This window comes from Uloborus diversus, chromosome 1, assembly GCF_026930045.1.
Source record: "Uloborus diversus isolate 005 chromosome 1, Udiv.v.3.1, whole genome shotgun sequence".
NCBI classification, from domain to species: Eukaryota; Metazoa; Arthropoda; class Arachnida; order Araneae; family Uloboridae; genus Uloborus; species Uloborus diversus.
Genome location: NC_072731.1, coordinates 242,453,074 through 242,466,372, shown reverse-complemented (window position 1 = coordinate 242,466,372; position 13,299 = coordinate 242,453,074). Strand labels below are relative to the sequence as shown.

At 35.3% G+C, this 13,299-nt stretch overlaps 1 pseudogene; it reads left to right on the top strand.

Moving 5' to 3' along the window:
• Positions 1-10,891, top strand: part of LOC129219625 (glucose dehydrogenase [FAD, quinone]-like) — a 52,828-nt pseudogene extending 41,937 nt beyond the window's left edge.
• Positions 10,892-13,299: the final 2,408 nt, after the last annotated feature.

Below are 13,299 nucleotides of genomic sequence, written 5' to 3'. Positions count from 1 at the left end.
TTTTTTTCACAAAGTGTCACACTTCCCCTAATCTCTACCCCTCCCCTAGTCACATATCACACTATCTTCATGTATATAATAGCCGATGATCGAGTAACGCTCCTGATGTCATCAACAACGAAAATCGCATCATAGCATGATAATTTGATATTATTTTTTGGTAAAATCTTCAATAACTGGTAATTTCAAAGGATGTCTACAATTTTCCTACCAGAGACTCAAAAATAATAATGATAACAAACAAAAATTTTAGTAACCTTTAAAAATCAGAATGTTAGACAATAAAAGGAATGCTTTATTTTGACAGGGCGGAACTCGATCCGGCAACTTAACTGTTTTACTGGTAAGACTGTGTCATTTCAGGGGAATGAAGAAACGAAAACAATGAACGCTATCTACTGGAGTTTATGGTTAATCCACTGAAGTTACGGTTACAATTTCAACAATCAAAATATCACCAAACAGGCAATGGCTTCGTTCAAATGTAGAAGCAATTTTCATCCGTCATGCCTTGACGGGCAATTTTCTAGTTTTTCATAAACATATTGTCACAAAACAATGTTTGATGTCACACTTCTTTTTACCCTCTTCGTCCCCCTTGTCAAAAACTTTCAATCTTATCCCCCTCCCCCTCTTTTTTCCTCAAAGCGTGACATTATTTATGGAAGGTCTATTTAGTGTTTCTTTCGTTTTGGACAAATGAAGGAAATTAAACAAATGTCAATTCATAACTCTTTGCTAGAGGCTTTCCATCTGTCTTTCTTCCCTTTTATCACTATGATTATTGATTTCTCTTATTTCCTAGGTGCGATATGTTTTGAGAATTTATTAATTTATTCATAAAATTAAAGTTAATTATTTTACAATCGTAAAGCTAATATAAATATTATTTTAACAAAGGGTTAAGCGTACGGAAAGTAAAAAAGAAAAATTTAGGTACTTGAGTATATTGATTCCATGTATCGGAATAAAGAAGTAATAGATTTCCATTGTGTTCCAAGTTCCATTGTGATGATCACAAATTTCAAATTGATCATCAAATCCAATGGTAACTTTTATTTTTTATTTTATTTTTTTTTTTTTTTGTTGAAAATACTATTTCAAGCGTTACAAAAGAAACTTTTGGTTCTCTTCTTTTAAGTCATACGAACTTTATTTTTTAAACAAACTATGGAAACTCGAATTTTAAAATCACCCTCATTTTTCTTTATTTCTAGTTTTCTCTTGGTAATTACATTTAATTTTTAAAAAAGAAGATGAAAATGAGAAAGCTAAATGAAGCACAGTATGAGTAGTAACCTTTTTTTTTTTCCTCTCTCTTGTTTAAGTTAATCATACACCTTTTTTAACCCCTAAAATTTTATAAATTAAAGTAGACAGATAAATAACTTTTTCTGAAGGGACTCCATTCGAGAAACACATTTTATCAACTAAAACTAAAGAAACCTGATTATAGCAGTTCAAAATAGCCCCAAAATTACTTTCAACGATGGTATAAAGTTAGATTCTTTCAAAGTTATCATGTAAAATGCATGACACTTAAAAATTATGAATTAATTGAAAATACCCTGTAGACCGGCGCAAAGAAATATATCATTATTTTGTATTTAGCTCTCTTTTTATCCGTTATTTTGTTGAATACTTCTTTGACAAAAGTAATTCCTCAGGTCCTCTGGTCTCTACAACGGGCATTCACTTGACAGCATTTCTGAGTAACGACTTTGAAAAAATTAAAAACGACATTCCTGATTTTCAGTTGTATTTTCTGGAAATCAATTCTTTCTTTGCCAAGACTCAAGTGGGATATACTCCAGAAGTAAGTACTATTTCTTTACAACTAATCAAGAACATTTAGCGGTACGATTCTATTTTATTTTATAAAGTTGAGATACAAGCAACGTATTTATCGTGCAAATTTACGAAGACTTTGTACTATTATTTTGTGTAGGTATTCCAAAAAGTGTTTGGACCATATTTAAATGAATCAATCCATTTATGCCTATCACAGATACTTCATCCCAAGAGTAGAGGATCTGTTCGTTTGCGAACAACAAACCCTTACGATTCGCCTGACATAGATCCCAACTATTTTGAACATCCTCAAGATTTGCAAGACGTCGTGGAAGGTGAGATTCAAAACAAGACTTACATTAAACAATGTAACATTTTAAAATGCCTAAATTACTATCTGTTTCTAACGACTCCTAAGGGCAACAAAATATTACCATTATCTGCTGTAGTCGATTTGCTATGGGTATCAAACCAAAAGAGAAAATTTACCTATTCCATATAACGTCACGGAGTCATCAGCAAAGCGTGATCTTCTGCTTGTAACTAATTGATAAAGATAGAATAAATGACAGCGAATGATTAAGCGATCGGTAATAAGTGTAATCGTGTTAATCAAATTATGTAGAACCAATGATTTGAGCTGAAAATACGACAAAGATTTTGCTGTTCTCGCTGTACCTCAAAAAAATCGGCATGTGTGGTTTGCAACCTGAAGCATTTTTACGAGTACGGGAAGATAGTTTCCAAAATATACTTTGTATCTCAAACATCGATATCCGAAGCTGTGTGACTTTTGATTTCGTTTATAGTAAATGTATTAAATTATGCTGCAGAAACGATTATTTTCCTTTTCTAAGTAGCAAAAAGAACCATTATTCTCACATTTGCACTGAATATTTGACAGTAAAAAATAAATTAAATAATTTCACGTGAAATCTTTTTTTTTTCTTTAATTACGCCCACTAACGTCCTCTCGGACATAAGGCGCCTTGCAGTTCAATACAACAAAAATGCAGTAGCAGAGCGGGGAAGCTCCCTGAAGTCGACATCCTTCAGCACGTCGAGAAGAACGGGGCAATCAAAAAGATGCTCCCCTGTCATTTGCTTAGTCCCTTCACATAGTGGGCACAGCGGGGAACTGGCCAATCTGATTTTAAAAAGATGGGCTTGCAAGTAGTCGTGACCAGTAATGAGACGAAAAGATGTAACCTCTTCAACTCTAGGGAGAAGGGAAAGTTGCAGTCTTGTTTGGTCTTCAAGAAGACACGCCCAAGATTTTCCGCTGGCACTGCCACGGAGAGATGAAATTCTTTTGAGCCTGATATTGCTCCCAAGATGTCGCTTGGCGTTTCGAAGAGCGATCGGGAGGCAAGGTGGATTTAATGTTGAAGCCTCTTTAGCCAACAAGTCAGCTTGCTCGTTGCCATGGATGCCGCAGCACGTGAAATCTCATATGCTCGGTATCGGTATATCTGTGTGGGACGTTTGTTCTGTCATCAAGTAGCACAGCTTCACATGAGAAACAGAGCTTGAAGATTGCTTCCAAGTAATTATGATTGATATCTTTATATGGTCACTAAAAAAAGGTAAACGCAACTTAAAAGGTTTATGAATTGAGACTTTAATGAACTGACTGGGTAATAATTATCCTAAAATTCTGAAAGAGCAAAAGAATGGCATTGAGTCATTTTTATATGTGTTGGTTCTTTCAGGGGTACCCTCTCCCCCTGAATGAAAAAATGTCCATGAAACCCTCCCTTAAAAATTTCAATTGCACAGCCAGTGCCATAACACCCCCCCCCCCCAGGTGGGCACCCCTGGTTCTTTTAAAATTAAATGGAAAAGCAGGACAATGAAATGCTAGTGAATAAATTGCATTTGTGTTCTTCATTTGACTCGGTTAAATACCTGAAAACTTTTCTCTTCTGCTAAAGAACATCGTTCCTTTGTTCGACTGTATGAAGCTGTTTATTTTTTTGTCTCGTGTAATCTTTGTAAACCAAAAAGAAAAAGAAAATAGTCATGACATGTACTTAAATTGCTGGTGAGCATTAACAAACATGATTATACAAAAGAAATCCTTTAATACGCGCATTAAGTTAGAAAAGGCTTAAACATTACATTCAAATTAATAACGACATTATTCATTTGTTTATTTATAACTTTTGTTCATTTTTATTACTTTTTATTTATATACTTGCTCACTTTGAATTTCTTGCGTGAGTCACAATGCGTCAAAAAAAAAAGGGAAATTGTTTTCTTTTAGTTATAAAATGTTAAAAAATTAAACTTTAAGTAAATATTTTAAATCACATTTGTTTTCTTATTGATGCAACATGTGATTTAAATCACTTCTTTACACATTTTTTAAAACATCCAGAAAGATTTGCCCAAAATCATAAATTCGTAAATAGCGAATGTATATAAAAAGACCAATCATTTTTATTTCTCTGACTTGCAACTAAATATATTTTCATCAATGCAATTTCGTATCCTCTCTAATTGCTCTTGGTCACTTTACATGAAATGCGAACATGGCCTTATTAAAAAAATATTGGGAGCCCTCTCTATTTATACTCTCGGAAACACAAAAATTGCACGGGGAACTAACAGTGACGACTCAAGCAGCGTTGGGTTATTACTGAGCAACCTACGTCTTAAGTAAGCAGAACAAAAGGTGAAATGAATGAAGGAGAAAATCTTAATTTTCTTTCTTTTTCTTAAATAACCTAAATAGTTTTGATCATTTGAGGGCCTCTAAAAAGCAGAGATCCTATTCCACGGCCTACTAGTTGGCCTATTTGGTTAATTGAGCCCTGAATACGCAAACCATAAATCCATAAATGCTAAGAGTAACACGAAGAAGTGTTGATTTCCCTTCATTGACACTGCGCTGGCAGAGAAACTACATTTACAGAATTCCTCCATTCGTAAAGCATTTGAGAATTTGCAGCTTCCTCGCGTTGCACAGAAAATAAATGCAACGTATTACTGATTATAATCCGAAGATGAAAAGCGAAAATAGTAAGGAAAAAGACTTAAAAGATTAATATGTAATTCAAATAAACTACTTCATTTTTTCAGATACAATCAGAGCATACCAATTTGCGAAGAGCTTGCGTGTAACTTTGTAGAATAAATAACGTTTCGTTCCGATATTTTACTCCGTGTTAAAGCTAATGTTGTTTCTTTGAATAGAATTTGAAAATAGTTTACTGTCATCATTTGAGTGGGTCTCTAGAAGAAGGGCATACGTTACACTTGATCTTCATTAACATTTAGTCCTTGCCTAGAAGCATATGTTACAAATTAAAAATAAAATTTTAAATTTGTAACATATGTGGCAGTGAGAAGTAAAGGGATGTAAGTGTACATTTTCAAGTTCTGAGTAAAACGCGTTTAAAGATAAGGTCCTAGGTAGGCTTTCATTGAAAAGTTTTTCTAAATAATGCAGAAACTACCAGGGCTACTAGTACCATCTCTTTCCCCAAGACAGAGGAGATTTTCACCCACAGTTTGTATAGGTTATCTTCAAATTTTTAATTTTTGCCACTTACATCCTTTTGCTTCTCATTGCCTCTCTCTTTCTTCTAGGGACTCATTCATTTGTTACTGTAGGGGAAAACCGCCTGTATTGGACTACTGCTTAAATTGGGCCGGGAGCTTAAAATCTAGGGTAGAGATCTGTGCTACACGATACCGGTGGAAATACTTAGATTTATGTCTGAAACTTTTTTGAATGAAGTTTCGCCACATTTCAATCTGCATAGCTTGAGTTACGATGTGATTTGTATTGAAAACGTGTTCGATCTTATTTTGAGAACTCACTTTCACACATAATTTTGCCCCATTTCAAGGAATTTATTCAAGGAGGTATTGTATTGGATAGCAAAAAAAAAAGCGCCCTGGAAAATATAAGATAATATACTTTCCGAACCACTTTTATCTCGGCCACCCTGTATATCGTGTCTAGAAAAACTATTTATAAGTTTCAAATTCCAAAAATTACTCACAAAAGCATGATTTTAGTACCCTCCATCAATCGAAGCGCTTATATAGTTCGGGGTAAACCTAACCTGGCAGATCCGTAATGATGTGATTAGGATCTGCGTATGCTTCACAATGCTGCCACGTTAGGTTACCCCAACTATAGTTTACCAGCTTTTTACATGTCATATTGCGGCTCTGCTTACAATGATTCTGCGTTCAGTATCAATAAGTAAGCAAAATCGACGTAGAAAATAAAAAAAAAATTTTCTTTCAAATGCGGCTGTTTAAGAGATCCACCTCAAGAGGCGTCTGGGCCATAATCAGACCTAGTGCGCTCCCCAACAATGCATCAATCTTTCGTGTGTCACCATTAGGCGCTGATGCATGACACATAATAGTGTTTTTGACGCCCATTTTCCACCAGATGGAGGCACCTGGGCTCTCTCTTATTTGATGCGAAATTGGCTCTAGGAATTTAATTTAGCCGAGGGATATTCTAAGCCAAACGAATACCCAAGGCATATTTTACATGCGGCATAATCATACGACATGGGCGCTGAAGATTTTTTGCATCTCGAAAATCCACCGACTGGCCATCCAGGTCAGAACCTGGGTCCACAGGCGTAGAAGGCCAGCACCTAACTATCACGCCACCAGCCGGCTTAGACAATAAACATTTAATTCAATATTCTGTCCTACTAGACGGGTGTTAAAGGGATTTTTCAATGGTTTTCCTTTCTTCAAGGTATGAAAGCTTGCATGAAGATTTTGTCAAGTCCGGAAATGCGTCAAGTGGGCTCAGAACTGTTTAACACAACCTTGCCAAACTGTGAGAAATTCAGGCATGACGTCGATCTCTTCTTGAAATGCAATGTCAGGGGAGCAGTTATAACTATAAGTCACCCAGCTGGAACGGCTAAAATGGGAGATCCAACTGATCCAACTACAGTTGTCGATCCAGAGCTTAGGTAAGACTCGAATTCTTCACATCAGTCAACATAGTCTACGGAAATTTTCAAAGAGGAGTTATTACGAGAACATTTTGCGTAATTTTGCCGTGTCCGAAAAACTATGCAAATTCAAACACGGAAGTAGCCTATAACTTTTGTAATATTTTTAGCGTTGTCATATTTTTTTCCGTTCCCTTTTGTACAGACTCACCTACATTGCCAGATTAAAACTGGATTGGAATAGGGCAATTCCATGGGTAACTGACTGACATTTTTGAAGCAAAACGATACGTATTTTGTAACATTCAACGCAAAATATATACTCCCTTGAATATTGTAATTTTTATGCTGAGTTTAATGATACAATTGAATTTCCGAAATGGATTTCAGATGATTTTTTAATATTTATTAAAAACAAATGTATTTTGAGAATTGAATTATACCATTGAATTCAGCCTAAAAAATACAAGATTCCACGGCAGAACATTGTTTTTACAATGTATATTTTGAGTTGAATATTATAAAGTACGTATTGGTTTGCTTCAAAAATGTCAGTCAGTTACCCATGGAATTGCCCAATAAGATTATCCTAATTTTGTACCAATAACATTGTGTGAAAGTAGGGATTACCAAAACAAATTAAACAAACACTGCAAAATCCCTTCGCAATTACTAGAGACATACAAGTATAGTCGTCCTTCGCGCTTCGACTTTCGCGGTTTAACTACATCGCGTTTTTTTTTTTTTTTTTTTTTTTTTCAATTTTTAATTATAGCAATGAGCCTTTTTATGTTCTCGTGTAAACTTTTTCTTACAAGAGAATTACAAATTATGTCTTTTAAAAGGTAAGCTCTTCTTAGGGACTGTAGTTGTACTAGTTGAGGGAGTGGAAGTTTAAAATCGCCGAAGAAAGTTTATCTCAATTTAACCTTAAACGATAACTGCGAAGTATAAATCACTGTATTATTACTAGGGGATAAATACATCTCTAATGGTGTCAACAACGTACTAGCTTTTTAAGCTGTATGCGTAATACCTTTGATGAGGATAAATGTAGAGGAAGAAAAGGGGCACATACGGTCACTAACTGGAAATTAATTCATCATTAAACAAGTTGAAGTTGAGCTATTTTCATAGGTTAGTAGTAGTGTGTAAGAACTGCATGTGTGTGTGTACTTTATTTCCCAATAATTAATGTGATATCGATTCCGTCTAATATATCTCGTTTTCTCATATTTTGTGCAATATATTACGTAATACAAATATAATGTTGGATAAGGGTGCTGTTTCATGTCTAAGGGGCTCTAACTATGTTAAAAACCTATTTAAATTGTCGCCAGTAAGTTGTATGCCCTCTAATTAGGAAAATATTCGGTTTATAAATACAGAATCCTACTTATTCGCGGAAATTCAGTTATCGCGGTGAAGTCTGGAACGAATTAACCGCGATAAACGAGGGTTAACTCTATAAAGTGCTTTTAAAGAGGTAATCAACCAATACCGCTGTCATTTTTCGGAAAGTCGTACTCTGTGGACTTCTTTTACACAAGAGTTTCTGACTGAAAACAGGATAATTTCTTAATATAAAAGAAAAAAATTGTTTTGCATTACCCATACTGGCCATCTTTTGGCAATGGGCATCAATGAAACTTTCGCGTTCACCACATCCGAATGAAATTTTGTTCAATTTTATGCGATTAAAAAGCCCCCCCCCCCCCCATTATTGTTTACGTAACATTCCGAAAATACCCTGAATCGTGACTTCATCATCCTTAAAAAACTGAACTGATGATAAAACTTTATCAACAGGCTGATTATTATCACCAGGCAAAAGTGTGGTAAAGTTATTTCAAAAAAAGGTTGTCATTCAGTTTGTTTCTTCGCGACTCACGGCAACGTACAGGCATAAAAGAAGTTCTTGAAGATTAATTTATGTACTTGACGAATTAAAAAAAAAAAAAAAAGTTGCGTACGTATCGTCATTTTTTCCTGTAATTTGATAACCTAAAAAAGTTGATTGTTGCCCAATAAGGTCACGGCTCGTCTTATTGGGGCAACAGAGTATCGGATATAGATGATGCAATCATGGGCTGCAGATTCGTGCACGAACTGTGCGCAGGAATGACCGAAAATAAAAAAATAACGAATTATCAGGGACTTCATTTTTCTTCTTTCCATTGAAGTAAACAGGGAATTTTTGATTATGTTTTTTTGAGTTTATCAAATGTAATTCAAAGAGTTTTTACAGTCACAATAATGATTTGTTGACTTTGTTTACTTTAATAGCACTTTGGCGGTTTTGCTTTTTTTTTTTTTTTTTTTTTGTCTTCAACCCTGCATGAGGTACTCCTAGCACAGAGTTGGTCTTATTGGGGATCTATGTTTCTAATAAGGCCCAATCGACATTATCTGTTACAACCCCAGAGATACAAGTGAACTCAAGAAAAATTTTCTGAAGACTGAAATTTTCGGAAACTATAAGGAAGCTCTCCCCCCCCCCCCCCGCCCACCATCCCGTAAAAACTCTTCAAATATGCCTTCAAAAATCATTGAAAAAAGAAAAACAAATTTTAAAAGTTTTTTTTTTAAATAATTTTTCAGTTTTAGAATGTGTTGTCAGCTCAAAATTTTCGGATCACAAACACCCCTGTAAAAGCCTGGCAGCATAATTTCTCTCTTTAACCAATCTGTGACGAAGATTAAAAAACCCAAAACCGGTCTTTTAGAGGACTCGACATTAGATTAATCGTAAAATCGAAATCAGCACCGAGAAATGCTCAAAACATAAATAGCTGAAGTGAAAAACTACAAGAACATACAGCCATTGGATTTCATATCCAAAAAAAAAATACGTACAAATCTCCGCTCGCAAAACTTAAAATTTCACTTGCAATTATTATTATTTTTTTTCTTCTTCTTCTTTTTTTATGAGTCAACAGATCAATGTGCAAAAGTTGGGGTTAATTGAATAAAATCTGCGAGATATTTAGCGCTTACCTTACGAAAATAAGAATGATTTATTGTATACATACGCGAGGGTAACCAGCACCTTATGAAGAGCTATAACTATGGATATAGTAGTGTTCAGATCCACAGGGCGAACCTGCAAGTACCGTTTTAACCTGCAAGACCTTTATTTTCGCAACCGTGCAAAAATGTTCAAAATCAGATGCAGAGTTAAGTTATTGAAAGTTTGAAGTAAAAATAAAAATAAGTCAAAAAATACAAAATTTAATTTTTATACGGGCCCCAGGTCACCTAACTTATGTTTAGTGAAATGATCTCCATTGTAAAATTTTTCCAACACAAAAAGTTTGACATTAGTACGATCAATATTCACAGAGATATGAAACGCACCGTTCTGTGACTTACACCACTTTTCACTAGCCGTCAATAACATCTTTTGGGGAAAAATATAGCACTTAACAAGTGTTTAAAATTATATGTGTGCAAGCAATGAAAAATATAAATACCTCGTTTTTCTAGCTTTGACGACCTGCCATTCTTCTGAAAGGGCGATAAGTTCCAATCTCATCTTCTGTATGGCCCCTTTAAACTTTGAAAAGGAATATCTCCTTGAGTTTTGGTCGCACAAATGTCAAGTTTTTTTGTGTTGGAATGATTTTTCAACGGAGATTATTTCTCTAAACATAAGTTAGGGGACCTGGGGTCCGCATAAAAAGTTAAATTTTGTATTTTTTGACTCATTTTTATTTTTGCTGCAAGCTTTCAATAACTAAACTCTGCATCTGATTTCGAACATTTTTGCAATTGGAAGTATACATCTAGGACTAACTGTTCCGAAAATAAAGGTCTTGCAGGTTAAAACGGAACACCCTGTATATATGTGTGTGACGCTTGAATGTATTAATGTATTTATAAATGAACACCCCCTGTCTTCTACCCAACCCCATGAATAATTTCTCGTTACGCCACTGCTTATCATTAAAACTTATTTCTTAATAAAAGGTACGGTGAGAAATATATATTTGTTTTTCAGGGTGAAAGGTGTTAAGGACTTGAGAGTTGTCGATGCTTCCATCATGCCAACTGTGATTTGGGGAAATACTAATATCCCAACAATGATGATTGCTGAAAAAGCTTCTGACATGATCAAAAAAGCTGTGGCATGTCCCGAACATAACGTGTACTCCAAATGAAAGATCTTCTGTTTTTGTAAAATTACTCATTTTCAAAAGATTTTCATAGTCACTTTGAGAAGTGAGAAGCAAACAGTAGACTTTTAAAGTTTTGAGTAAAATGAGCCAAGTTCAAACCATAGGTAGGCTTTCATTGATAAGTTTTTCTAAATCCTGACGTATAGCCGTACCTTTTTCCATCTTTTGCCTCTGAACAGTTGAGTTTCTCCTAGTATTCGAGGCAGTGAGAAGCAAATGGATTAAGCGGAGATTTTCAAGTTTTGAGCAAAACGTGTTCAAAGATAAGGTCCTAGGTAGACTTTCATTAAATGTTTTTCAGACATGTGACCCAAACAGGAGGAAAAATACTAAAATTGCTTGGCTGCGTGAACTAACACAACACAGTTAGTATATTTTATTACAACTGAAAGCTCTCCCATGCATTTTAGTATCTATATAGCACACTATTTTAATTGGATGCATGAAATTAACTGGATCATTTTGAATTTAACTTCCAATGCCCCTTCTTTTTTTCTGTATACAGTATTTTGCTCTTTCAAAAAATACTGAATTCAGTAAAAATACTGAAAAATCACATGTCTGGTTTTTCTAAATCATGCTGTATAACTGTACTTACCAGGGCTACTAGTATCATCTCTTGCCCCAAGACAGGGAGAGGTTAATCTCCAAATTTTTAATTTTGCCACTTGCATCCCTTTGCTTCTCACTGCCTCATTTGTACTAGGTGCTTCAATTTTCCTTTCAATAACAGTGCTTGTTACGGATTTTTCGCAATGCATCTTTTCAATCCCAATAGATTTTATCGAACGCTTCATTAAAATTTGAGAGGAGAAAAGAAATATCAAAATATATCAATGTGTAAAAAACTTTCTATGTACCTGAGCTAACACTACACAGCTCGAATTACAGCCAAGAGCTGCTCATAGTTAGGATCATTCACTCTGCCAAGACTGAAGCATGCCTCAAACTGTGGGCCGATAGCAAATAAAACGTAAGAGGGTCCAAATTCGGTTTCTGCGCAACCCACTTTTTGCTATTGGCATCTCTTGTTTGGCAAAAGAAGGTTGCTAGTTGCGATAAATGATGTGGGTTTCAGCCTTCAACATTTAATCGCACTTTTGGAATCGCCCCAATTCGCGTAGCCAGGATTCCCATTAGGGAGAGGATGTGCAATAAAGTAGTTTTTAATGCCCCCTTCTACTCCAGTGTCTGGCCCCGGAAGTGGCGGAAGTTTTTTCTGGACAAATGCATGGGAAATTAGAATTTTGCTGCTCCTCTCCCCCCCCCCCCCAAAGCGTGGAGAAAAAAGGCTCTCTTCCTGGAGATAAAAGGCGGAGGGCAGGGAGGGGCAACCTCCTCCCACTATGCCCATGCCCTCCCCCTCACACACACCATTACTGTAGTACATGCCATACAAAATCCTATTGTTTGTTAAAAACCAAAAATGTGTTTGGTCAATTGAGCTGTGGAAATTAATCTTTCCATTACAATATATGAACAGCAATCTGTGTAATTTCATTTCGCTTAGTTCTGAACTAGAGTAAAAATGAACTTTTCTGTGAATCAAACTTTACCAATATCTTCCGTATAAGATCGAAAATGTGCCTGACGTACAACATATACTTTCACGCCTCTGGTACTGAACGGGTATTCTAGAATTCATACTGTTAATTAACACACAAATGAACAAAGAATATTTTTACTTTTATTTTTTCATTTCTTACAACCAATTAGATCCACTCAGGGGTGATTGTGAGTTCATCAAAAAATACCTGAAAGTTTCAAAGCGAGAACGGGTGGGGGGGGGGGGGGTATCTTTTGCCCCTATTACTTAAGTGCACCTTTGCCATAGTATTAAATAGTTCTGAGTCAAAATATTGTGTGTACATTTGATTAAATTTTTAATGGGTTACAAAGTTACTTTTGAGCTGGTGTTATACAAATAATCTTGACATTTGTCCATCTTAAGGGATAGGTGTCCATCTTAAGGCTCTTGCAGGTATATTTGATGAATATTGTATAATTTTAAAAAATTGCTGAGATAGAGATAAAAGCATAACAAAAAAAAAAAACACAATTCCGGTATTTTCGGACATAAAAATACCGGAAATACGTCCAAAAAAACCAGAAATTCGGTAAAATACCGGTACACAATCACCCCTGAGACTGTACTTACCAGGGCTACTAGTATCATCTCTTGCCCCAAGACAGAGGAGAGGTTAATCTCCAAATTTTTAATTTTGCCACTTGCATCCCTTTGCTTCTCACTGCCTCATTTGTACTAGGTGCTTCAATCTACCTTTCAATAACAGTGCTTGTTACGGATTTTTCGCAATGCATCTTTTCAATCCCAATAGATTTTATAGAACGCTTCATCAGGGTTCGTGCTCAATTTCAGAAATAAAATG